The sequence below is a fragment of the Haliaeetus albicilla genome, chromosome Z (assembly GCF_947461875.1).
Source record: "Haliaeetus albicilla chromosome Z, bHalAlb1.1, whole genome shotgun sequence".
Taxonomy (NCBI): Eukaryota; Metazoa; Chordata; class Aves; order Accipitriformes; family Accipitridae; genus Haliaeetus; species Haliaeetus albicilla.
This window is the reverse complement of record NC_091516.1, coordinates 10,984,545-11,011,906: the sequence shown is the minus strand read 5'-3', so window position 1 is coordinate 11,011,906 and position 27,362 is coordinate 10,984,545. Positions and strand designations below refer to the sequence as shown.

Below are 27,362 nucleotides of genomic sequence, written 5' to 3'. Positions count from 1 at the left end.
TTATTAAACTTAATCTAGACTAACACAGCATAAGTGTAACATGCAGAAACTGCTGTTTGTGCGTAGTCTGCAAATCAGCATTAGGTTTCTCCTTATTCCCAATTTCTCATACTTTGAAGGGTCATCCTGGAGAAATACACTGCCTGGAAGAATGTGCCCTTCACATATTGATAGAAGTGCTACCGAACTGCATGCCTTAAAATGCATTTTGAAAATTATATTCATGCATCTTCCAAAATCCTTTTTACTGCAGTTGCCCATTCCAGTTCACAGTATCTTCCAGTAATGTATGAAATGCATTATTAGATCCAATAGCCAAACAATGGAGGTTTTTTGGTTTTTAGATACAGCTCCATTCTCACTTCTAAGTGAAGAAGGAAACAACTGGATGTGAGCTCTAGAAACAACCTGATATCCACTTAATCTAATCTAAAATCAATTATTCTGGCTCTTCCACATATTCTCCAACAAGCCAATAAAAAATCTGGACAAAACTATTAAGTCTGTATTTAAAGCTTTCATAGCAACAAAGCAAATCACCTGTTTATCTGCAGATTACCGAATTCTAAATTCTTAGACAGGAAAAATAGACATTTATTAAACTGCATTAGATGACATCTCTATGCAATATTCTGTCTAGCAATAAGACATTGCAGCTGGGGAAAAAAAAAAAAAAAAAAATCAACCTTTTCCAGCAGGTTGATTTTTAACATGTCAGTCATCTCTGTTAGTGGCTGAAAAAGCATTAAAATTTTTTTCTAGTATGGAAAAAAATCTCAGTAGTGAGATTAATGGACTAATTCTGTTCTAAATACCAGCTTTCATTTTAATACCATTACAGCATCAGAACTGAGACAGACTGGCAGTGGCATGAATAAAGTCATTCAACACAGTTCTAATGCCTGTGCTCTATGACAACGTATGTAATCCCGTTTTCCCATAAAACTATACAAATCTAGAGAATAACACATTTGAAGTTAACAGTTGCCTGGTGTTCACACCAAGAGACTGGGCTGAGAATAAATGCTACAACATGTTCTATAAAAACAGAGACCGGAATGAGCACTAGCAGTTAGATAGCAATAGTGCTGTTAGTGCTCCAGTTAAAAAAAAACATTCTTAACAGCTTCAATTAGACCTGGCATTCCAGTATCTAAACCCACAATAGCAAACACTGAGACAGAGCTTAACCAATTTATCTAACACCCATTAGTTAAGACTAATGAGTCTTATATTTAAATCTTGCTAGATATAAAAATGTCTGGGTAACTGCTCCCTACAGAAACCACATCTCTATCTCCAATCAGTTGTTTGGTTTAAATGCACATGTAAAGAAATCTACAGCTGAGGTGCATCAAAAGGAGGGAAATTCAAAAGAATAACCTTTACTCTTAGCCAAAATTCTCTCTAAGAGGTATGGGAATAAAAAGGAAAATAAGGAAAGACATATAAAAAAGGAAGAAGAAAAACTTGGTTGGGTTGCTAATGGCTCCTATCAGTCCAAGCTTTCTCAGAGACCCTAGTACTGCTCTACAGGTGATCCTTCCAATGAAAAAGTCTTCAGTGAAGGCGAGAGCCCCTAAAGAATCATCTCTTTTGCTTCCTCATCCATTCCACTGTGATTTCTTGTGCTGGTGGTTAGCCCATTCCTCTCCACTCTTTTGCTTCCTCCTCTCTTTTAATGTTGTTTTCCACCTTAAGTCTCTTCCCCCACCTTTCTAATACCACAGTATCCCCGACACTCTTCCATCTCACAGGAAACCTCTAGATGAAGAGCACCCTCTGGGGACTGCCTACTTAAATTCAGTGCATATAAAACCAAAACTTAATCTCAACCAACAACAAATGTTCTTATCACATGCTTTGATTAATTCTGTGGAAATCATCAGTACCTGCCTGTTACTCCGACGCACAACTCTCCTCAGTTGTTTCTCCCTTGTGGTGGTGCATTTCTTCCCCCTCTCTGGGCTGACACATGAACTTGGAAGGCTCACTAGGCCTCAGCATAAGTGTAATGAGTTGGGAGGTTAAACATCCCTTGACCGTACCAGGAACTCTTGCATGTCTAAGACAGGGAGCTGCACTGACTGTACCAAGGACTCCTGTTGCCTGGCAGAGGCTGGGGACAGGAGTAGGCATTATTCGTCATTTCCTGACAATCTTGGGACATATCTCAGTCCTCTCCTGACAGCCTTGGAACATCCCATCTCTAAATCTTAAGTCATTCTTTGACAGCCTTGGAGCCTTCCTTATCTGAATTGCAGCTCATGTGAAATGGTACCAGTGCTACTGCAATCCTAGTAATTTGCTGATGACTAAAGCCAATCATCTCACGAACTTATAAACAGCAGTACTAGGTGAGACCCTCTGAGCTCTCCTGGACCACAGCGGGCGGCGACCAGCATTTTCCTCTGAGCGGGACGCCTCTCAGAGCTTGCAAACTCTTCAGTTTGCAAAGATCAGAGTTCTGTCGCTGAAAGCCAGCAGGACGTGGGCTGACACCCTTCGCTCCTTGAGGCTCGACCCTTTGCCTGTTGAGAAAGATGCCTGTCATGGTTTAAGCCCAGCCAGCAACAAAGCGCCACGAAGCTGCTTAATCATTCCTCTTTCACTGCCCCATAAGATGAGGAGGAGAAAACATGAAGAAAAGCTCGTGGGTCAAGAAAAGGACAGGGAGGGATCACTCACCAATTATGGTCACTGGCAAAAACCAAACTCAACTTGGGGGAAAAAAGAAATAATTATAATTTACTACCAATCAAATCAAAACAGGATCATGGGAAGTAAAACCAAACCTTAAAACACCTTCCCCCCACCCCTCCCTTCTTCCCAGCTCAACTCCACTCCAGGTTTTCTCTACCTCTTCCCACCAGTAGCACAGGGGGACAGGGAATGGGGGCTGTCGTGAGTTCATCACACATTGTCTCTGCCGCTCCTTCCTCCTCAGGGGAAGGACTCCTCTCTCTTCCCCTGCTCCACCGTGAGGTCCCTCCCATGGGAGACAGTTCTCCATGAACTTCTTCAACGTGGGTCCTTCCTGCAGGCTGCAGTCCTTCATGAACTGCTCCAGAGAGGGTCCTTTCTGTGGACTGCAGTCCTTCAGGCACAGACTGCTCCAGTGCGGGTCTTCCCATGGAGTCATGGCCATCTTCAGGGGCATCTGAAGATGCTGCTCCAGCATGGTGTTCTCCCTGGGCTGCAGGTGGGCATCTGCTCCCCCACTCCCCTCCATGGGCTGGGGGGGTACAGCCTGCTGTCTCACCACGGGCTGCAGGGGCATCCCCTCCTCCCCCGCTTCTCCTCCCCTCCTTCCTCACTGACCTCGCTGTCTGCAGAGGGGTTTCTCTCATATCCCACTCCTCTTTCCACTGCAGGTTCTCCTTCTTAAATCTGTTCTCCCAGAGGCGCTACCACTGTTGCTGATGGGCTTGGCCTTGGCCAGAGGTGGGTCCAACTTGGAGCCAGAGAAACTTCTAGCAGCTTCTCACAGGAGCCACCCCTGCAGCTCCCCCCCGCTACCACAACCCTGCCACACAAACCCAAAACAATGCCAAAGCATTTGACGTGAACATTTTCACTGAACTCAGGGGAATTTTTTAACAGGTATATCTCTTTTACTTGCTTATACACACCTCTTAGTGTCTTTGTGCATGTGTGTGTGTACCAACCTGAATTCTATAACAAGTCTACTACAAACATTGCTTTTCAAATCTATACGTAAGTTACTGTTGTGAACTTTATTCAACTGTGAATCAATCTCAGGCTGCTATTATACTCGTAATCCCTTCAGATATAAACTGTTGACCAAGTCTGGGACTAGGAGTTGATCCAGCTGCACCTAGACTCTGACAGGAGTTTAGAAAGCAAGGGGGGCTTCTCTGAACCTTGTGACTCAATGGGAGGGTCTCCCCTATGTTTTACAAATTTCTGAGCTCTGTACAAATCACAAGAAATCAGTCCAAACTCAATTTTCTTTTGTATGTTTCTCTTTTACCCTATTGTGTTCTCAGTCTCTGTATACATAATTTTAGTTTGTTTCTAACTTAATTTTCCTTTGTATGTTTCATCCATGTATTAAGTAAGAGTGAACCTTGCCATTGAATTCCGTGAAGTCACACTTTTATCAATTCCTATTAAATAATTTTTGCTAATACCCTTGAAGGTGATTCTTTAAGCGGTCCAAACCACTCCATTTTGCGACATCCCTTGAGTTCCTGTAGTCACACTTCCCCCCTGCCGCCAACACCCAAAATAAAACCTTAACCACACCAACCTGCACCACTTACTACAAAAATCATTTCTAGGATGCTGCTTGACTGTGTTGCTGGTTTAAGTACCCCCATTTTCCCCCTTTTTCGTTAGAGAGATAAGCAGCTTATTTTCACTTACTTTTCCAAACTATTTTCTCATTCAGAATCAAGAGGAAGACTACTATTCTGTTAATAAAGTTAGCTTCTATCACCATCATCAATTTTTCAAAACAACTTTTGACAGCATCGCCACACATATAAAATTAATTCACTGTGAATTCCTTCATCTTCTTCCTTATCTCTCACCTTCACAACAATGCTTAAAAATAAAATCTTGACAATTACCAGGCTGCTCATGCAAAAATATCTTTGCTCATCAAGGTAACCAATATTTACCACCACCACACCCCACATCATGTGGTCCTGTATCCATCTAGGTCACCTTAACTTGTCCTCAAGGACATACTCTGTTGTCTCTCCCACACTTGTATTGAATCATAATAGGTGATTCCAGTTTGTTTACTAAAACTCCTTTAGGTTACATCATCACAAAGGTTGATCATACTGTTTGGGAAAAAATTATTTTACCCATCCTGCTCTTAAACACATTAAAATGCATTACACATGTTACATCTATACCAACATATGCATAATAAAACCAGCAGAGTTATGCTGGTACAAGTGTTTAGGCTTTCTAACTAGAAAATTCAAAGCAGAGATTAACACATCTGTAACTGCAAATAGAGATTTAGAATAAGTCTGGAATACTTTTTACTTGAAGTCTGTATTTTAGCACAAAAGGTAGGGAAGGAATGAAGGAACAACAGCAGCCATATAAGCACATAAACTGAGCAAGAGAATGGCTTGAGTTCTACATAGCCTGGTACTAGCAAAAAGAGCACAGAGGCTTCTCCATCTAGCCAAGAATGACAGGCAGATCAAGCAGTTTCATATCCTCAAACAGCAACAGTCACATGCAAAAGGTAAGCAGTGCTCCTTTCTCACATATGCAACTAGTTCAAGGGGGAGAGGAAGGGAGCATAAGAATAAAACATTACTTCACATGATATACTGGGGGAAAATATGAATCCTGTAACCTAAAACCAGACTGAACCAAATTAATTGTAGGATTATAATCCAATAATTTCCTAAATGATCAAGACGTTTTAAAAACAAACCACTTGTCTGTTGAACAAGCCTACAAAGGAGTCAGTTTGATCAAGTTCTTCTCAATAATGAAAGTCTCCAATTTTGCTAAGCAACTGAAACATAACTCTTAAGTATACAAAAAACAAAGGTTTCATATATTTTATCTCATTCTCAAGCACCTCAATGGTCCTAATGTTAGCATCCAATAAATTTTAGGCAAACTTCCTGCACCCCTCACTTTCTGCAGTCTTTAGCTTCTAACCCATAACTCTTTGCTGTAACTTTTTTCTCTCCATTTAATTAAGAGATGGACACTTTTCACTACTATGGTATTACCCTGTTTTACACTGGTTGTTTTCTAAGCATCTAGTAAAACATCCTTTCACTGATTTCCCTTTAAAACTGGAGTAGAAAAAGAATTTCTACACAGATGATTTGGCTGAATGGCTTCCAAGTACTATTTTTAAAAAGGAACAAATAAATGCTGCTGATTAAACTTTGTATTTATTACGTACAATCAAAAGCAATTCATAGCCATTCATACTTTATCAAATACAAAGAGGTTTTAAATATACAGTTGGTTACTTGGCACCTTTCAATGTCAGGTGCAACTCCAAATCCTTCTACAGTGACTTCTAAGAATACTGCATCCATCTTTTTTTTTAAGGACTGTTTTAGTATTAGCAGTACAAGACCACTTGCACATAAAAATTAAGTTTCCTGTACTTCTGGAGTTAGTCATCCTGTACGTGAAAGCAATTTGATGGTCTGTAGCAAGATATTTATACTGTGGTTTACCAGAGAGAATACCAATTAACAAGTATTAATTTTTTTTTCAGTTCTCAGAAGTCAAAAATGGCTAAATAGGTAAAGCTAACTGAATCAAAATAGCACTATCCTTTTCCCTCACTTTGCCCTTCCTAAATTATAGGCAGCTATTTTAACCATCAAACACATCACTCTTCCTGCCAAGCTCCAGTGATACTAGACAGACCAACCAGAAGCTTTCTTTTTTTCTTCCAAACTGAGTACCTAACACTTCTTTCTTTATAAAGATCCTTAGAATTATTCATCAATCCTTGCTGAGCAGTATTTCCAGTATTTTGGTTTTATGTCAGACTAAAGTTTGTTTTTTCCTTTCTGCACATGTTTTATTACCTATTCTATTTGCCTCTCCTCTGTAACTGCTGTTCACTTCCAGTTACTCTTAGGAGAAAAATCTGTTCTCTCTTTTTGCCCTAAACCCAAGCTACTGCTTTGCAACAGAAAAACTTTTTGTACCACTTACCTAGTCAGCTAGCTCACTTCTATCATAATCCGCCTTTGTCCTCATTGGCTCACCAGCGGGACAAATGTCAGAAGACCACCTGGACCTCCAGAAACACTGTGTACATGCCTTTTGTCCATTTATACATTATCATATTCCAATTGTCTTGGTGTAAATTCCCTCAGAATGAGAGTTTGTCTTGGATGGCTAAAGATCTTTATGGACATGATATCTGCAGGATAATGACTTGATGGTAATTGGATATTCCTAAATACACAGCACTCTTCCTATACTACCCCTTCCCTACAAATCAAAAGCAACTTACTTTTTTTTGCTTTCAGTGTACCAGACTTCTTTGGCCTGAACTTCTTGCAGACTGGCTAGCCGCAAACTAGCCTGCTCCATTTTCTGTCCTTATTTAGTGACAGCCAGTATTTCTCATAATGATGTGGAGTTCTATAATACATCAGTCTGCGCAGCTCTCCACATCATTGTTGTATGATCCTCCAGACATAGCAACAGTACTGGAAAAAATCTGTACTTCATGTAGACTTGTGCAGTTAAATTTGTAAACTTCTACGATTTGTACTTTATATAAAAAATTATTTTGGCAGAAAAACAAACTATGGCACATCCATTACAGCTCCCCACAGTTGCTTAAGACATCATCAGAATTAAAATATTTTACTAGGCATTTCTGCCTCATCGTCATTTCTTCCCATTAGCAGGAAAATATACTTTCATATTATAACGTATACAATTACATCATTAAGAAAAAATCAGGGGGGGACAGGGGGGGACAACACAACAACAAACAAAATAAAAGGAGGAAACAGTCAATGAAGTCTGTGAGTGAAATAGAAGCCATATCTTAACTAAAGAAACAGGCACCAATACTCTTGAACCAGCAAACTGCATTGGCCAAGACCTTCAAAGACAACTGTCAAAAGGAAGTTTGCTAGCATACATTAGTGAGCACTTAATTCTATCTCCACTGAACAATGTAGCTGGAAAAGAAGAGAGGAAAGAACAAGAGGAAGCCAGAATGCACCATGCTAATTAAATAAGGTAGAAGTATTCTCTGCATACTTTTTCTCTGAAACCACCATGCACATTTATGGCACTGTATATAAAGTTTTTTATTTACTAGTTGCTGAATTGACAAATAGGATTCAAGAACTGCTTATGCAACACAAGAAGGAGTTTCCCAATACCTAGCCTTTGTGTAGAATTAAAAAATTTGCCTAAATGCAGCCAGGATGAACATTGTTTTCCTTAGAATATCTAATTCAGGCCCTGTGACAACCAGGAAGCTTACCACTCAAGCCAACCCTCTGATAACCTAATCTTGTTTTAGACAGACAGACTGTTAGCAGTGCACACATTTTAAGTGACAAACTAACTACTATCCTTCACAAACCCTTAAACCAAAATAACATTCAGCAAAGCAGTCTAAAACATTTTAGTGTTGAAATGCCCATGGGCCTGAGAATCATTTCACCTATCAAGATGGCTTGTCTATACCTTTTCTGCACTACAGGGAACAGCAGGCTGACAGAACGATGAGTTCCCAAAGTGCACTGCCAACATAAAACACATCTTGTGCTGACTGGTGTAACCTTCATAGCTGAACCACCTGAGATACATTTGAGCAGGCACTTCATGCCATAACTTGTCAATAGAACTAGGAAGGGGGAGATTTGGGCCAGCATTTATTGCTACAAGGAGAAATGAATCAGCAAGTCAAGAGGGCTCACAGAGTAAATATGCAAACCAGAGCTTATATAAGAACCTTGGAACATGTCCAAAACCTGTTGAATTAAGGGAGCCACAAGAATACTAAAGGGATGGGATGCAGGGGGCCCTCTTTAGCCAATGTTGTTTTCTTTATTCAGGTGGGAGTCTTTATGGCAAGATAATGAAATAGGATTTTCCTTAACTGACTCTAATTACACACAGCTTCAAAACTGTATCCTTAAATAAAGCTTAGTCAGAGGATGAAATATACTCCCTTGTAAAAGAAGCTGCAACACTCTGTACAAGTGACAATTTCGGGGACTTGTCAAATTCAGCTATTAGGCAGAGTATGGATTACAAAAAGTGAAAAAAAAAGAAAATATGACAAATTTTGGTATTTAACATTTGGTCTTAAGTTTCTTTCATATATTTCAGCTATTAAGTAAGAACTCATTTACGGTCTCTATGTTCACCACAAATTTCAGTACCTGTAAATACACATTGATACATTCCTTCATGCTTGACCTCAGCATTTAGCAGTGTGCTCATTGTGGTTTTAGCAGCTTGACAAATTATGGCACCTTTTCCAGAAACCTATTCATTACAAAACTTTGAGAAGCTGGAGAACACACACTCAATTGGCATTAAGAAGCCTCTATCCAAGAAGATCACAAAACATCAGGAACACTTACTAGATCTCTTGTGATACCTACAGTAAATACTTCATCATAACATGCTTTACAATTCAACTATTCAAGATCTGCCTGCAGCCACAAGTCTATCACAAAGCCAGCATTTGCTTCCCAGTCCTGTTATTTTTAGCTAGTAGAGATTTTCTTCCCCCAATAAAGGCTCATTAATCAAATCTGCTAATTAGCCAACAGTTTGGAATGAAAAAGAGACTAGTCATAAAATAAGAGCAAACTACTACAAAGCAACAAAAAATAAACTATAGATTAACCATTCCATTTGAATTATCTTAGTAAGACTTAATAAGCATTTCAATGTGAAAACAAGCAGATCAACAATGAAACTAGGATTATAAAACAAGATTCTAATTCAATATAAAATTATTCTCAACAAATGTGAATCAGCTTGTTCTCTTATACATATCAGGGAATGCTATTGAACAATATGAACAGCATAACGAAGGAAACGACCCTTTCTAAATCCAAGCTGTGCACTGTTGCCTGAACTCCCTGCTTTGTCATTGTTAGCTTGGCAGTAAATAGGACAGTAATAGTTTATTAAAAGTCTCAGCCTATCCACATGATAAAATCACTTCTCTTTTGTGATGATTTCTTCATGGTATCACTCACTAGTCAGAGAACTGTGAAAGAAATCTCAAAAGTTTAATAGAGAAAAATAGCACTTTATCCAATTCTCTGTAACCAAGTATCTACAGAAACAGTAATTCTGAAGCCTTCACACAGAATATCAAGTACTTTTAATAAATATAATTAGGATTTTCCTCTCAAAAAAATGAAGTCTGATCCTCCAAATAAATATTCTTGCCTTTCCTCTTTACTAACCTTTTTAATTAAAACCCACTCTTTTCCCACAAACCCACTTTCAAGCAAAAGTTCTAACACTTGTACTACCTTTTCATAATAGTTCTTAATTTAAATGTCGTGACACCTGCATTTCCAAGCACATCATTTCAACAATACTATTAAGCATTTAAAACAGTATTTTTACTATTAAAATATCTCCCATCTCAGAAGTCAAGTATTTTCTGTGGATAGTTACAAATGCTTGTGAGTGTATTCTACCTACATTCTTGAATCAGAGCAAGAGATGGAGAAAGCAGAGTGAAAAATGTGTTTGCTCAAAGGTCCTAGTTAGGACTAAGTACATCAAGATCAAACTTATCCTACTGGAGATCCTACTCCAGTATATTAAGATCAAAACATACTGTGACCTACTGAAGATTTTTGTGGTACTTCAATTAGGCACACACTAAAAAAAATGCCACATCATTCTGGTTATATTGTCCCTATAATTCTTTACAATGAGCTATGTGTATCTGCTGTTGAATTATGGGATTAAAAATAAGTTTAAACAACAAAAAAACCCCCTTCCTTCCCAGCCCCCCCAAAACATACCACTAACAATACAACAAGCATACAGAACCAAAACAGTACATGCTTGCAACCCAAAAAAAACCCCCAAAGCCAACCCCCCAAAACCAACCAAACAAAACCCCCCAATCATATTAACGTTTCTCTAGATAGGATAATAGCATTTAAGTTAGCTTACCCAGGGCAGAACTATTTGTTTGAAACTGCTTTTACTTTTTGCATAGAGCTACCCAAATACATCACCATAAAATGGGTTACTACCTTGCATACATTGTATAGCATTCAAAGTAAACAAATAATGCAGAAAATGATAGCAGAAGCAATGAAAGCCAAGTTGCCTACACATAAGTGCTCACACAGGGCCATATCAACATGTTAAAACTGCAGACACCCAGACCATGTTCTGTGACTCAAGTGCAGTAGACTGTGCCACTGCAGTGAATATCCCAGAAAGCAACAACAATTGACAGTTCTTATGCATCTTCCCTACAAGCTACTGTAATACAAATTCAGCACTTGAAACAAGTTTGTCATTCTTACATGTGAGGGTGAGAGAAGATATTATCAGTACACTGTAGAGTAACTGAAACAGTAAGTGCACCCAAAACATTTCTTTCCCTTTATCTCCTTCAACACATCTGGACAGTCACCTACCCGAATCACTCCACCACTGCCAATTCACACCATAGGAGTCTGAATCAGTTTCTGAACTTGGACCACAGAATCACCAGGATGCAGAACAGAGTTTATTAAACCATCCACATGGATCTGTGAAAAAGAATTAAGAAGTGTTTTCAAGATGACAGGTATAAAGGGCCTTGCACAAAAACTAAGACAGTTTCAAATCCACACATTAACTTTGTTTTACATCAGAATTAAACACAGAAGACACAGAAGTGGTAATAGGTAACTTACCACCACAACTACCATTCTACAATCACTGATTTTTGTCCTCTGCCAAATCTCAAAGTATTGCAAACAGAGAAAGCAGTGTGCCAAAACACAAAAAAAGGTAGAACTGATTATCATCTCCTCCTTCTATGCCAGCCAAAACCAAAATATATGCATTGCTAGCAAGCTTGAGTTCAAAACAGCTCCCTTTCTGTTATTTACATAAGTGGAATTTTAATGCAATTATCAGGTTAACAAAATGTGACCAAAACCAACAAGACGTTATGTGCAGGACCTCCACTGGATGACTTCCTCTTAAAGCGCTGCTGTTCTGGTGAGACTCAAGCACATTCTCTGAAAGAGAATCTATACCACCCACACTGTCACAAATACTCCCACAGACCTCACAGGGAAATACAACTCCTTGCAACAGATGAGGCTTTAAAAAAGCTGCAATTATTTTAATTGGACCTGCCAGCTGCCTTTAATTTAGCTTAACATGAGGTTTTATTGAAAGTCTGCAGCCACAGCCATTGGCAAGAGTGGAAACAGTTGCTTACAAGTAGTTGGATCTATTTCTGAGAAGCTTATTCTGCCTGGTGAGCTTTTGTGGAGTTCTGCCATATACTCTATATGTTGAGGATACAAAGTTTTATTATGTGGTCCTGGCTAGTACACCGGAATAATGCAGTAAGTCTAAGATGTATATGGAACACACCCATAGCATCATCATGATGACATTTGTTGCAGCCAGTTCAAATAAGGTGCCAAAATACAGAGGAAAGAAAGGCCAATAAATTATGGAAGAATGGTTTTGTCATCCACTTTTAAAACAGCAAATACATCCCACCAAAAAAGAAAAAAAAAATTGTGTCTAATACATCTAGGTTTCTAAGTTGATAACTGGCATCTTTCCTGAAAGAAAAAGATTCTTCAGGACATCAGATCCTGATTAGCATACTCTTTTCACAAAGCATTCAATATACAGTCACAAAACTGAGTTTCATGATTCCTAAAGCTTCTGAGGCAAACAGCAGTTACAAAATCATCATTAAAATAGCTGTTTCTGCCACTTCCAGAATGCTCTGTGAGATTTAACAAACTCTAAAACCTCCATACTAACACAATCATTTAACATATCTCAGCTACCTTTTCCAAAACACTGCTGGTATCAGCTCACCATGGTGCCATGGCCAGCACAGCTAGCGACTGAAGAATGCCAGGGTTGATGACTATACTGCTACTTTCCTGGCTTGGTCAGGAATAAAAATTTGGGTTGCTGTCCCTTATAGCGGTGGCTCTGGAACTCTCCTTCTGAAATTTTCCTACTGCTTTCCCACCTACAGCCAAAATTTTTGCATGACTGAAAATGCTAACATAAGTAATATTAAATCAAGTTTATATCTGGCCAGCAACTCCCTTCATACACACTCCACTTTGGAACTGCTGCTCTATGATATAAAGACTGAAACAGCTTTCTTGGCTCTTAACTAAGAAGAGTTGAATAACTTCCCTCTCCCTTGTCTTGCAATCTTCCACAGAAGGTTAAACTTTCAATTCAATTTGAGATGTAAGTGGCATTCTCATAGATAGACGGTGGACTGTTGAACATGCTGACTCTTCCAGATTACGTGTTCAAGTTTGCAACTACTTCCATCAGGTCTTGAATTCTGCAGTACCCTCCATTAGTGGTTCAATCACCAACCCTTCCACTATATCCCAGGTAGCAAGGAAAAGAATACAGTAACTGTAGGGCTATATAAACGATGGACAATTGCACAGATTGTTACATAGAAGATGATTATCTAAGCATTATCTAAGGACCAGAAAAGAGGACTGAACACTCCTCCACCCTCTGTTCTCTCCCCCTACTGACAAATAAGATACTGTTACAAAAGTTCAAAAGAGGCATCAGTTTAACTCCACTGGCAACTGCAATGTATTTCCCATGACCATTAAGCACCTTCTTGTTACTAAGTCAAAAATTCAAGATTTCTTTTTTCTTTAATAAAAAATTGACTACCCTGGCATACCTGCTACAAGTGCTCAGTGTTAAGCTAGACCCCCAAAGTTAAGGGTTGGAGAGGAGTAGGAAAATAAGCATTTTACACATCTTTAGATTTTTGCTCTGAAACTTCTTCCCCTAACGCAAGTTTTCCCCACAACATAACTTAGAAATTAAGTAGAACTAAGGCTACAGTCTACTTCTAGCTTTTTCATTATCAGATACTCCTAATTTTTAATTAAAACACATGCTGCCTAATCAACAGCAAGAACCCATTCTAACTCAAACCCCTGATGGGCAGGTCACTGTATGAAAAAGCACCCATATTACATTAGAGTTATAAACTCATTTCAGAAGAGTTATGAACAACCAGGACTTTCCAGAACTAGATAGATTCATGCTGTTGAATGCACGAAATCATCCCTTGCAGACAACAATTGACAGAGAACAAGTATTTTTTTGGTTGCAAAGACAACTAGGAGAACAATCAACTTGGCTTTTACTCCATGACCACACTTGTGAAAATCATGCTGCATTTCAAAAAAAGTTGTGAATTAAAAACCAGAAGAAATTTTTTTCATTGTACTCTGCTTCTAGTCCTGTTACTGTTGTTCCTTTTTTTCAATAGCTCTACGACATGAAATATCAGGGTCTGCCTAGCTATATGAAGTTTTGTTCAGCTATTGCAAAAAAGAAAGTGAAGTGCTATCAACTGCTTTCAGACTTCAAAATAACATATCCTAGAGCCTATGCTTAAATCACTAGTAATACTACATTATAATCCAAGGCCATCTATCATTTTGACTAGGCTGACTGGCGAAGATGCCAGATAGAACATCATAATGGATGCTACTTTCATTTCATTACATATTCCACACAAAGCCAAGAAGCATCATCACACCACTATCCTAGCAATATAGGTACAATTACTGATAGCAGTGAGCAATGGAAATGATCACTTAAAGCAGCAAAATTCATTAGAAATATTTCATTAATCAAGTTTTAACAGGGTCAAAAAGACCATTGAGATATTGACTATATTTGAGATACTTGTTAGTCAGTTCTACTGCATTGGTAGATCTATGTTTAAAACCTAGCATTTTGCTTTCACAAGGAACAGAAAAAAAAATCCATTTACTACTACATGATTCTTCACTTTCCTTTTTCATCTACCATGACAAAGTAAAGAAGGATATTTAGGTTTCTTTTAAGCATAGTTTAGCTGAATCCATAGTCCAAAATGAGGGAAAAATAGAAACTTATGAATTCATGAACATGGTTACTAGGAGTACACATACAAAATTGATAATTTAGCAGCTACATTAATGCAATTGTGTACGAACAGAATAAACAAAACAAATGTTCTCCACAGTTACTTTCCGAAAGCAACTGAATACTTTATGTATCTGATTTTTTTCCATTAAGTAGGACAGAGGATCCATATAATTACAGACGACACACAAAAATTAGCCTATATTAAAAGAAGTTGTTTTGACATGTATTTTTTTCCACTTTTAACAAAATCAGTAAGAAGTGCTTAAACATACTCTATTACTATCCTTCAAAATGTTAATAGATAATTTAGTTATATAGAAATTCAGACTCCTGGAAGCTAGGTGATTGACAGGAAAGGGCATCAACTTGCAGGTACTTTGTGAGCTTAAGTACTTGCTGTTGAGTGGCTGGACTAGTTTTTACACAACCTAAACACAGAAATTTGACATTGGTTCCTAAATTCTTTTCCAGATGAATGACTCGAGGGGAGGGGAGGGGAGGAAGGGAACCCTCTTCAGCAGTGTATGTTAATCTCACTAAGATCAGTTTCACCACTGGCTATAATTTCAGCATGCAAGATTCACAGTTCACATCCAAGTACCAGGACTGACACCACCACAAAATGTACGATCTTAGCAAAGAAAGAGTCATTTCTACTCCGGATCTTAACATTAAGGGATCTTAAAATATCCATTTTTCCCTCTTATTTCAAGATACATAGATATAAATATATACATATATACTGAAAAAGCTGTGTCCAACATGTATTCTAATCACACAGCAGAATAAGTAAATGTAAAAATATCTACACAGCTACCTTTCATGAACCTTTTCTGCCCAGTGTTTTCAGACATGACAGATGCACTGAAATGAGACTCCAGTCCCTCAAAACTCTGACTCTTCCCCTAAAAGAGTCAAGACTACAGCACCCAAAAAAAAAAAATTCTACTTCATGTTTTAAGTGGGAAAAATGCAGAAGAAAGGTAACTTCAAAAACAGAAAAAGTGAATGCAGTTCTTAATCCTTCAATCACTCACTTGGAGGGGGAAGGATGAATACAAACATGAAGTTATGCCAAAAAAAGATACACAAGCCCTCAGGTTCAGAGTCGATTCCAATTTACCACAGTCTAGATTCTTGTTACAGATAGACTCTCACAAGTGAAGTAGACACACGAAGGAAACATGAAAAAATGTACAATTGTTTCATGATCACTTGCAAGGTCAACAGACACTTCGTTTTTTAATTCCTAATTAGACCATGAATGCATTTTTTAAGAAAAATCCTAGTATATTTTGAATCTGGGGGGTTGGTGAAGGAAAAAATAAAAGCCTCTGTACCACATTTTATCTTATGAAAACAAGATTTGGTTTCATAAGATAAAATTTCAGTCTCAGAGAATTTAATATCATTACAGTAGCTCCTCTCAAGTATGCGGATCACCATTCGGAAACTACCTTAAGGGAAGAATTCACTGTCTCCAAATCCTGCGTAGGTTAATCCTTGCACCACATAATTTGAAAGAAAAATTAACATATAAGGTATCTTCTCAACTCGAATGTTCAAAATAATTTGGGACTTAATATATTCTTGTTGCGGTTTAACCCCAGCCAGCATCTAAGCACCACGCAGCCACTCGCTCACTCCCCCGCATCCAGTGGGATGGGAGAGAGAATCGGAGGAAAAAAGGTAAAACTCGTGGGTTGAGATAGGAACAGTTTAATAGAACAGAAAAGAAGAAACTAATAATGATAATAATAACAATAATAAAATAACAATAATAATAATAAAAGGATTGAAATGTACGAAACAAATGATGCATAATGCAAGGGCTCACCACTTGCCAACCCATGCCCGGTTAGTTTCTGAGCAGCAACCCCCATCAGGCCAAATCCCCCCAGTTAATACACTGGGCATGACGCCACACGGTATGGAATACCCCTTTGGCCAGTTTGGGTCAGCTGTCCTGGCTGTGTCCCCTCCCAACTTCTTGTGCCCCTCCAGTCTTCTTAGCAATAACTGAAAACATCAGTGTGTTATCAACTTTATTCTCACATTAAATCCAAAACACACCACCATACCAGCTACTAGAAAGAAAATTAACTCTATCCCATCTGAAACCACAACAATTCTGCTGCACTTTGTTTCCATCCTTGCACCCTAGGAAAAGAAATTATCTTCCAGCAATCACCATTTCCTCTGATGTGCTACATGAAATACTTAATCAACCAGAAGACATGCAGGTATTTTGCAGATTAAAGAGCAGAACATACAAATAGACAACTACTGGCATGAGAAATAGTTTTGAAAACATCCTTAAGCAGATAAGCTATCTATTTAACCTGTTACTATTCCAGCAAGCAGGCAATGTCCAGCTATTCCAGCAAGCAGGCAATGTCCAGCTAAGCTCTCTTGGAGATGTAATTGTTGCTAACACTGGTGTGACTAGAAGGAGAAAGTCCACACAACTCAAATGTTTCTCATGTAGTGCCTCCAAGAAATGCGTTGCAGGAAACAATGATTTAAACTCAGATATCAAGAAACTAATTTTATTTGAGACAATAGGAACTGGAATACTTTTCCCCCCTTCTGGCAGAAAGGGGACAAAAACCTCACTAGTGCTTTTCCACATCAGTCTAGTCTCTTCTGAGGAGCACAGATAAGCATAGTATCAGCATCTTAAAAAGCTGGCACCAACACAGGAAAAATCTGTTTCTGTTTACCTCATGCCCATCAGTGCCACCTTCTCCCTGCTCTGTGGGCTTGGTTGGCCCTCCTGGGAGAGAGGAGAGAAAGATCAGAAGCTCTGTCACCTGCACTTCATGAGTGCAGGACAACCAAATGAGACTACTATACATGGCCCCACACTACAGTTACACAGCACCTTCACAACCAGGCTGCAAATCTCCCAGATTTTAGAACAGTGAAGCTAAATGCCTTCCATTCTTCCATCCCCTGCCCCCTAAATTATCTTGCATTTTTGAAGGTGCTTCTACATGGCCCATCTGAGATGAAAAAGCAGAATACAGTAATGGCATCCCACACTATCAGTAACAGACATTTCTGAGTCCATCATTCTACCATAATATGTAACATATGAACTTGTTTACTAATCATACTGACTGCTCATCACCTGTCAATTCTCCATTCACAGTAGCCTCAATGGCTAATTTGAAAGCAGAGCATACCACATTCAAATACTGTTGACCTACACATTTCAGTCAAGAGATCCCTCCAGACAATTAAAAATATAAAGCCACCAGAAATCCCTAGGAACTGAAGAGACTAGGTATAAAAGTCTCAACAGCAAGTGCTCTGCAAGGTAGCTCTCAGGAGAAAAGTCATTGCTGCTTCTCCTTTCCAATTTCAGTTCTTACCATGGTTAGTTATTTCCCACCTCTGCAGCAATTACAAACCATTTCACAGATAAGCATGAAATTTCCAGCCTACTGTCCAAAGTCTAGAAGTCAACCTGCCTATGGCAAGAAAGCAGAAAAGACAGGAGGTGGTATACTTTAAATCTGCCCCAAAAGAGACATAACTGGGTAAGTATCCCAGTTTTTAACTGCACTTCTGACTTTTATGGAAGGATCATTGAGGATTAAATCAGTGACAATGCAGAGCAAAATTCACATTTACTGTGATCAAGTGAAAGACTATTCCAAACCAGCAACTGGAACTCAAAAGGCAAGTCAATTCCCATTGTGGTTAATTCAAACTAGAGACTGCTACAGAAAGAGTAGGCCCTGCCTTCCCCTCACACCTGCCTTTTACTAGATCTAGAGTTTGCATAACCTCACCATGAGTCCAATCAGTAACTGACCCAAAAAGCTTAAGTCTACAAGATATTGGGGGGAATTTTTCTAATTAGATCAGCTTGCTCATCAACTCACTGACCTTCAATATCAAGTCTTCACATAGGAAGCAAAGGACCAGCACAGGAAGGAAAGAGGAAGCGTACTGCCTACTGTCAGAGGAGATGCAGCAGAACTGTATGTTCAGTCACATGCTTTCTAAATTAAGGCTCCTTTAAAGTAAAGGTGATAGCTTCATTATTACTGATATTTTTCTTGCAGTATGAAAAAGATGTATCAAAAAACATATGCAAACATATTTCAATGCTCACAATAGCATACAACGGTAGCAAAATTCACTCACGTGGGTCACATTTTACAATTTAGTCTGCCTTGGATTCATAGTTTTGGTGGTTTTTTTCCTGAAAGAATCAACCAGTGAAGACAAGAAGTTTGGGGAGGGAGCAGGGGGAAATAATTCAAAAAAGAAAAATTAACCATGAGAAGTATCTCCAGGCAACCAAGAAGTGAAGACATTCAGTCAGGTCAGTAAATAGTTATGGTCCAGACAGTGACTATGTCAGCAGTTTGTGTTCTCCACTCTTTGAGTTCAGAACTGAAAGAAATATTTACAGGATGTGGTCTTCTTAACTGCAAGACACCCATGCTCAGCAAGCGCTGCACATGTTTTTGCAACAAAAAGTCAATTACTTGCCTACGAAGCAATGCTTCATATTTATAAAAGGCTTAAGGGAATAAGCCTAAAGTATACAAAACAGACCATCATCCCCAAAATGGTAAGTTAAAATTCTATTTACGCTTACTTTCATTCAACCAAAGAAAAACTCCTCTTAAATTCCAAAGTGACCAATACAAGGAAGTGCCTTTTCAAGAAGTGCTCATGATAAAGAGTTTCATTTGTTCAGTTGGGACTAATTGTAATATTAAGGTTAAAAAAGAATTGTAGAAAAATATTGAATTAATATCAACCTGTAATTCAAACCCTGAATACTGAATAGATTTGTAAAAAGAAAAATTGAGACTTGAAATACACAACAGTGCCACTGATCTAGATGCATCTCCTGTATGAAGTCCATGTAATAAGATAGTTTCTGTTAACTTTTAGGTGCTTGGATGTAAAGCAAGTCTAATAATTGGTATGGATGAAACCAGCATCTCTGCAGTGCATACAAGCTTCTCATCCAAATTCCTCTTCTACTGCCCCTCCTACTAATTGATTAACTAAGAGCCACCCAAATCACACACCTGAAAAAACACACTTAACAGTGACTTCTGATAGGAAGAAATGGAAACAGCTTTTTTTTTTTAATTAAAAAAAAAAAATTCTTCCATGATGCTTTCTTCTGGTCTGCTCCCAAGTCAACATTATCAATGTCTTAGAGAGCCTAAGGAGAAGGGACACGTTCAAGGAAGAAACCATAAGAAAAGATGAAACAAACTGTAACAGCCAATATGCTTTTTAAAGTCACATCAATTATATGTCATGGTTAATAAAATCACACAAAGTAGAAGTTGCAAAGTACCTTAAAAAAAAAAAAATCAAGACAACTGTTTAATGGATAGGTAGTAAAAGAGGTACTGGATAAATCCATGAACTTGGTTCTACAACACTATCAACAGCACAGAAAGATGTTAGCAGAAAATTTGGAATGAACTCCAAAGAGGAGGGGAAAAAAAAAATCAGTAGGCTCCATAGCCTTACTTGTCTATTAAAACCAGAAATGGCAAAGGCTTTGATGAGAGTTTAATTTGGTCAAACAGTGAGAAGAGACGACATATTATAACTTTTGCAGATGTACTGCAATTTGCCACCATTTACAGGTTCTGAACAGCAAAACCCAACCTTGTGTTAAGATTAGGTTTTGTGGAACTGCGCTAACACGATGATGGTAGCAAGTCCAACCTGAACACAGATGTGTGAACTAATTTCCAAGTTCATTTGAAAATGAACTCCTGTTACTAGTGATGATGAGGACTGAACTGGGAATAAGTTTTTAGCTTGATATTTCACACTGAAAATGTCAGCAAACCAGGACAGACTTTAGATAAGTAAAAGACACCATTAAGGTAAGAGGAGGAGGTAGACACCCACAGATAGTCGCTATGGTGCCCTGGAAGTACCTTTCAGAAACACGAAACAACAAAAGGAAAACATAGACCTGATAGAACATTTCCTTGTGCTACTATTTCTGGTACTTCCTACAATTCAATAGCTACAGAATAGTAGCCACTGCTACCTGGGAGATGAGCAGAACCACTGGAATGAATTGTGCTTGAGTGGGTCAGGCCTCCCTTTAGCTAGTGGGACCACTATTCATTTATGAAACACAAAATTTGTTGACTAGAATGAAGATAAAAACCACACTTCACGGGAGAACAAAGGCTTAGAAGGAGGAAAGCTCTTGTGCATCTGAATAAGTTTTCTATAGATTCTCTCATAACTATCTCAAAGAAGGCTGAGACCAGACAAACTAACACACATCATGATCAGGGAAGACAGGTGGACTGCCAGAACAAATACAAAACCACATGAGAACCGGGCTGATGTGGACCTAGACACAAACAAGCAACTCCAGAAGTTGTTTTGGACTGTACACCTCAACTCTCAGCAGATGAGCACATACTTAGTTGGTGGTATCATTACTGTGGGACAGCTAAAAATTTCAGGAAGTAGGAAGGGTAGAATTTAAAACAGGAAAAGAAACACCAGCGCCTCCTCTTTTAATCCAGGAGACAGGAACATGTCAAGCTTCCAACTCTGCTTCGCAACTGAGTTCTTAATATCACAAAAAAAAGCACAGAAATGACAGTAATTATAGCCTCTGCTATAGTCAGGCTTCAGCTGAAGCTACGTTATTATTAAACATTTGATTTAAGTAAATCCATGCCTTCCACAGCTACGAAAACACTTGCTCTCACTCTCTCCTCTTTCAGGAGGATTTTAATATCACTTCTTACACAGGACGGAACACCAGTAAGGACCTTATGTAAGATAATTCACTTAATTTTTAACTGTATGTCTAATCATAGTGATAGAAGAGAAGAAGCAAATGACAAAAACAACTTTTAGAAAGAACAAGCAAAATTGCTTTAAAGATACATACTTCATTCCTCTGGGTTTAAGAGAGCTATAAAATCAAGGTTTTCAAATTATTTCAGCTAAGAAAGATCTATACAAAATATTAGTTAAAAACTGATCAGATGGAATTACAGCTTCTAGAGAGACATGTATTTTTCTGTCAATGCAATTTTTAGTATCTTTGCCATCCAACTAGGAGGAATCAAATTGAGTACCACCTCCTTTGCAAACAAGGAAGTAATATGCAACAAAACACACTGCCCTGGGCCTGTTTCTTTATCATAATAAAATCCTGCAATATTTGGACCTATAAGTTGTAAATGGTACCACTTTCTGTCTCAAGAATTTGCTGGAATTAAGAGTTTGGGTGGAAGCAACATCCTTCACTGCTCATTTTTATTTTCATCAGCGCTGGTTTTCTGCAGTATCAAGCAATTAGATACAACTCTCACAGGGATGTAAAGAAACATATAAGCTACCAGCCTTTTAAAAAAAAAAAAAAAAAAAAAGGAAAAACCCAACCTCCAAACCAAAATCAAGCAAATAAGAAAAAAACCAAAACCCCACCAAAAATCTGTATAATGCGCACAGGCCTAGATATCCAAGGAGGAAAACATAATACTGTTTTTCCTATACAGCACTCCTATTGATAGCCTCCTTGTTTCAATTTCCATCTATGGCATACATTAATCAAAAGAAAAAATAGGGTATGGGGAAACAAATGGTAGTAAAAATGCTGAAAAAGTATAAGTCAGCAATTGGTGTTTAATACTATCCTCAATACAAGAAGTCCTTTTTAACCCCTTAATTCAGGAAAGAAACCAGATTTGAAAAACATAGCTACCACACTCTGTTCCGCATGAGTGTGATATTTTTATTCATTTGACATATGTTGCTTCCTGAACGGATTCAATGTATTTTGGCATTCCAGAACAAAACTGCTTTCATCGTGTTTGGCACTTCATGTACAATGCAGCCAGGAAGCCACTCCTTAGACTATGCAGCCATCTGCAGCAGATACCAAAGGTTTTTAAACAAGCAAGCTGCACTGCTGTAAATATGCAGTATTTCAATATACAAGAAAAGTTCTCATCTATTAACCAGACTCTACCTAATTGCCTGCACAAATTCAGGCAATCTGCCATACATAACAGTTCAGCACAAATGAAAACAGAAAGGGGGGGCAGGAAAAAAAGGAACTATTTCTTATCAGAAGATTCCTGGTTACTTCATTATTTTGCTTTCTAAATTGTGTGGTCCATATGACAAAAGAGCCCCTGATGTCCTGCTTTACATGCATTCCCCCAACAAAAGCAATTGCCCCAATTCCTACCTAAAACTATGATGGATCAAACAACAGAGGTCAGAAGAACACAGCACGCCCAAAACAGTACAAGACTCTCGGATACAAAGCAGGCAGAGGTTAGGTACATGGAAGGAGGAACCACACTCAAAACCCTCTACCAACTAAGATGGACAGACTGCCCAGAAAAACTGCTGCACCAAATCTAGACAGGTTACACAATTCAGTCTGTGATAACAGGAACACAAATGGAAACACATTCACAGATCAGAGTTCAAAAAAAGAGGACTGCATGTGGATATGTGTATTCATTCCCCATTTTGGGACTGTTAGATTTCAAAACCACATATCCTACCAAAAAACACACATAAAGATGGATCCTGACATTTAAAACACTATGCAGTGCCCTAATTAAAGTCACTACTTAAAGAAGTAGCATATACAATTGGATTTCCATTTTACTTCAGAATACTTCCCCCTTAAAGAACACTTCTGTCTCTGTCTTGTAAGCATTACTCACTTCAACAAGCTAGTTTGTTTTTTCCTTTTACATTTGTTTAGTATAAAATGCAGTACTAAAACCAATAAGCCTTTATTTATAATGCAGCTTTACAAAGAGTTTTACTTTAATACACCTTTTTCACTGCTATGATAAGGAACAGCCCTGTTTCTATAAAGGCCTAAAGTTTAAAAAAAAAAAAGTCAGATTCTTCCAGATTCTAAGCATCTTCTCCCTCTAGTTTATACAATAATTATGACACACATTAGCTCAACATTATTCTCAGCAGGTTTAACAGTTACCATCCTGGGGCAAATAAAGGAATCCCTGAACTGTACCTCTTGTCTTCCTCTACATTCATTTCACAACTGATACATAAATCCTGTTCCATTCCGATTAGTTGTTCACAATTCTGATGCACAAGAATTACTCTTCTTTGCATTAACTGTGGTTCTAACCACAAGATTCTCCACATCTCCCATGTGGCTAAGCACCGTTATTCTTGTCCTCTATCTATTCAGTTTTGCTCTCACAATGGTAGTTTGATTTTTGTCAACTTATAATCTCTTTTCATTCCCAACACATTAATGAAACATTTAAGCTAATATTTTCATACTAAATTATTTTTCTCTTTACTTAGTGTTGTGTTCCTCTAAGCCAACAGATGATAATTAAAAAGAAGAGCTGTTATGTTATTTTTATTTTACTACATCAGGCATTTTGGAGATCAGACAATCAACTATTATAACAAAATTAACAGAAGGCTATTCTTGAATGGTTTCCAAGGTATTTTTGCCTCTGTAGATAGGGAAGAATGATAGCTTACTGCTTATAATAAAAATTTTAAGAATTACTTGGAATTTAGGCAATTATATTGAAGTAGAGTTTCTCTTAAAGTGCTGTTATCTACATAGTTAATTCACTATCTAAAGTGAAAAAACAAGTTTTTCACCTGACAGGAGGTTTAAGTTGAACTAAGATTCTTCCTTCCTGTGACAGTGCAAATTATAGCCTCAAAACTGAATTCAAAGTTGATTTAGTAATAACCCAGCTTAAAGTGTTACTTAACTTCTGACATCCTGTGCTTTCTAGCAAGAGAAAAAAAAGGTATAATACTACTTTGACACTATTGAAGTAAGAAGTGGGACAGTGCCATGCTGATTTGCTATTAACCTGTCAGCCTCTTTCTCAGAATAGGAAAATGGAACTGAATAGCACAATGTAGGAATATCAGAAAATTTCATAACTATGATTTCAAATAATTTGAATTGTCCAGTGCCTACTTCCCTTCAGACTTCTCGAAGATTAAAAACAAGTTAATACAAGTTTGGGGAAAATGAGTAACATTCTGATTTTGAGTGAAGGTTATTCCTCTGTAGATATTTCATACTCTGAAGCCAAAATTTAAAACTTTGTCAAGATTTAACACAAATGGAATGATGGATGATCTATGGATCTAAAATGAGCAAATTTTATTTCAGTGGAAATAGGCAGGGACTCACTCCATCTGGGACAGAGAAGAGAAAGTGAGCACTGTTTTAAAAGTTTTGTTTTGGTTGTTGATTCTTGATCAGCTTTTGTTGGTTCTTGATCAGCTGGTTTATGTACAGGAAGAGAAGAAAGGGGATGAGAAAAAAGTATTGATTAAAGAGGTGTTTCTCTCCCATCCCATCACAATTTCTTTTAACCTGCTCCATTGACAGCACCATAATCTTTGCCTTAAGGCATCACAGCCTGCTGCTGCAAAACCAATTCAGCAACACTAATGTCATGAAAGACTACAATACATTTCAAATCTTGATAATACCTCTCTCACAGATCCCACAAATTTCCCACAGGAAAATCCCACAGAAATGTTTGCCTGCTCTACTGTCTTTCTCTAGTAAGAGCAGCATTGCAAAAGCACACAGGAATGCCATCATCCTCAGCACTTCTGCTTTGCTTCAGTAAAGCAAGACAAAATAAGTGCTCCTTGAATAATAGAGGAGGTCACCCAGAAAAATACAAGCAGAAGAGTAAATTATTCTCATCTAAGTCTATTAAAATATATTTTAAGTCTATCTTGCTTTTCTAGTACTTGTATTGTTTGTATTTTCATTTATTGAGATGAAATCTCTGGTACTGGACCCAAAGCATTAACGTCTAGATTAAGAATAATGTCCTGGAAGAACAGGATTTTCTAAGAGTCACAGAAAGCTCCCTCCCTCACAAAACATTGTTCAGAAAAAAAAGTCTCCTAAAAGACACAAATAAGATGCACTATAGTTAAACAATAGTATAGTAAAATAGTAAAGCTCTGATAGTTTCTCCTTCCCCCGTACCAACATTTCTGATCTTATCCATCAAATCAGAGCCAGACGGCTTGCCAAATTCAGAGTTCCAACTGATTTCCCCTTCCTGTCACATTCCCAGAAAGGATGGAAACACATAGGTTTAACCATCTTTTTCTCCTCTTTCTGCTTAGAATTGAGTCCTTACCTTAATTGTTACCTTGTTTTTAATAGTTTCCCAACATACATATGTGAACCAACAAAAGTGAGCTTAAAGTAAAATCTAGGTTTGTTCCAAATATTTTTTTCTAGCATTCTACACTCCATTCCCTCTGCCTCTAATTCCTCCCAGAAGATCTACTAAAGAATTTATGAATTATTTAGAATAAATCACCCTGTGTAAGTTTACTAAAGCACAACTGAAATAAATGGTATAAAGGCTGGATAGCTATAAATCAGAAAGCTGTGAACTTTTGAATTTTCTCCCTCCGTGATGAACTTTATTGCTGATGAACTTTATTGCCAACCCCCCAAAAATATACAGCACCTCAGAAATTAAATGACCCACAGCTCCAGGGTTAACATAACCTATGATTACGTGGCCAGAAATAACCCAAAATGAGTATGTTCTCCTAAAAGGAGCTAACTACCAAGCTGATATTCCAGGTCACCACAGTCTAATCTGCCACAACAAGCAAACATACCAGCAGCAGAGTATCAGTGCACATCAACAGCTGTCTGCACATTCATCTCCTCCTTCAGGTACACCTACCTCATAGGCCAAATAGAAACTAAGTAAATTCAACACCTTCATAATATACTCTGTAACATGAGCATGGAAAGTGAGTACAGAGCAATTCAGTCACTGAAAGATTTAGACTACTATGCTGCCATACTTTGCAGTTTACTTTTACTGAAAATACAGGCCTTGACCTTGTAAATACTTATGCAGCCAAGCTTTTTTGTTTGTTTTAACGACAAGCATGCATAAGCACATAGAGACTATTAAGCATAACGTTTCCGTACAGGAAAAAAGCTCTGTAATTTGCGTTAGAACTATTATTTAAGAGTTCTCCGATACCCAGTTTCAAATATAAACCTCCATCCCAACCTCAGGGCTACCTGTAAGTAAAGACAGAAGACCTGCAGTAATTTGATCAAATTGCTGACAACTGGGTTGATCTTCTAAACCACCATTTCTCCTCCCAGGGAGAGTAATGCCAGGATGACTAGTCACGTGTGCAGCAGTTCTCAAAAAGTATCTTAGTAGCCTACCAGAAGTCTTCCAGTCAAGCCTGGAAACACTCTCCACGATCCAAACACCTAAGATGACATCCATAGTAATTTTAGAATCATAGGATCAGTTAGTTTGGAAAAGACCTTTAAGATCATTGAGTCCAACCGTTAACCTGACTCTACCAAGTCCACCTCTAAACCACTTCCCTAAGTGCCACATCTACACATCTTTTAAATACCTCCAGGGATGGGGACTCAACCAGTTCCCTGGGCAGCCTGTTCAACGCTTGACAACCTTCTGAAGACATTTTTCCTAATGTCCAATCTAAACCTCCCCTGGCGCAACTTGAGGCCATTTCCTCTCATCCTATCACTTGTTATTGGGAAGAGACCAACACCCACCTTGCTACAACCCCCTTTCAGGCAGCTGTACAGAGCAAGAAGGTCTCCCCTCAGCCTCCTTTTCTCCAGGCTAAACAACCCCAGTTCCCTCAGCCGCTCCTCA

At 38.2% G+C, this 27,362-nt stretch overlaps 1 protein-coding gene across 10 annotated transcripts in view; it reads right to left on the bottom strand.

The window, feature by feature from the left end:
• ERBIN (erbb2 interacting protein) overlaps nt 1-27,362 on the bottom strand; it is a 127,538-nt gene that overhangs the window by 92,808 nt on the left and 7,368 nt on the right. For 8 of the 10 annotated variants that reach the window (XM_069776272.1, XM_069776275.1, XM_069776279.1 and 5 more), the window contains one exon: nt 11,139-11,252. The exons of the other annotated variants lie outside the window; for them this stretch is intronic. The gene's annotated coding sequence lies outside the window, so the exon portion shown is untranslated. The remainder of the gene's footprint in view (nt 1-11,138; nt 11,253-27,362) is intronic. 10 annotated transcript variants of the gene reach the window in all.